The sequence below is a fragment of the Halyomorpha halys genome, unplaced genomic scaffold (assembly GCF_000696795.3).
Source record: "Halyomorpha halys isolate HHAL.00 unplaced genomic scaffold, Hhal_1.1 Scaffold46.1, whole genome shotgun sequence".
Classification (NCBI taxonomy): domain Eukaryota; kingdom Metazoa; phylum Arthropoda; class Insecta; order Hemiptera; family Pentatomidae; genus Halyomorpha; species Halyomorpha halys.
The window spans coordinates 736,568-737,874 of record NW_027109456.1 but is presented as its reverse complement, the minus strand read 5'-3'; the positions used below and the strand labels follow the sequence as shown (position 1 = coordinate 737,874).

The 1,307-nt window shown below is 29.8% G+C and overlaps 1 protein-coding gene across 6 annotated transcripts in view; it reads left to right on the top strand.

Moving 5' to 3' along the window:
- The window catches only part of Pde9 (phosphodiesterase 9), a 681,542-nt gene that overhangs the window by 343,661 nt on the left and 336,574 nt on the right, over positions 1 to 1,307 (top strand). The window lies entirely within an intron of this gene.

Below are 1,307 nucleotides of genomic sequence, written 5' to 3'. Positions count from 1 at the left end.
TTTTTAATTGATTAAATTAAATTATTCCACCAATCCACCAATAGTCGTCTCTTCAGGCCGTATTATGTTCCAGGCTCATATTTTGAGGTATATTTTTTAATACTTTATGATGTGTAGCAGGAGGGTTGTACTTGCAATAAAGGGATCATTATTCACAGATATTGAGGGATGGATAGACATAATTATTGATATTGAGATTGATGAGAATAAAATTGACCTCAGCTGTTTTTTGTTACAACAACAACTAGAGCGCGTTATAAGAACAACATAAAAGTTGATTATTTTGAGAAATACGTTGTTTTTATTTAATTTTTCTAATGATTTCTTGTAAATGTTTAACACTATGTCTAATGTACCTATTAATGCATTAATTTTTTTTAATAGAAAAATTACCTAGATACTTATTGAAAGTTGCATGAATTTTAATACATGGTGTTTTTATGAATTGTTTTTTGCTATATGACAATATTATTGCTACATCGCCTGTGTAAATATCCCATTATTGCATGGATTACACTCGAGCTTATTACGGATTTTCTCAGGGCTTGAACGTATTAATGTATCGGTTCGATACTTGTTATTGTTAATATTAAGTAACATTTCCCTAAAAATGCGGCAATCATAAAATACCAGGTTGTTCTGTCACCTCATATTTCAATTAGTCTGTTGATTTTTAGTAATAATGTAAAAAAAAATTATTAATCTTTAAAGTGTAATTCATATCCTTTAATAAAATTCGTTATACATATATGTGTACATATATACACATGTCCCTCTCTCTAGTTATTTCTAACATATGAGTAGAGAAGAGGGTTATCTACAGGGTACCACCCTGTTCTAACACCATGGTAGGGGGTAAAGTTTTTATTTCGTGGGACCGCCACAGAAATAAAAGTCAACCCTCCTGGCCGCATTTGAACCGGCACCACTTTAGTTCTCAGGTAGAATAGACCTATATAGACCTCAACTTCCTGAGCTACACACGGCCTCCCAACTTTTTGCTGCTAAAGACTTGAAATCGATAGTGTAATTCATACTTTTTATAAATATAAGTTTTTTTTTAATCCTCTCACAATGTTTTTATTATGTTATTGAAATAAATATTTAACCACATTTTTTAACCACGATTATAGTTTTCAAATCAGATTGTACCGTTTATTCTTTGAAATGCTTTTTTTTATTATAACATTTTATTTTTCCTAGTCCGTTTGTTCTTTTAAATGTTTTTATTATGTCCCAATCTAGAGTCGATACTAGTAGAATTTTTGTCATTATAAAAAGTAAAAACTATATTAAGTAATTGGATA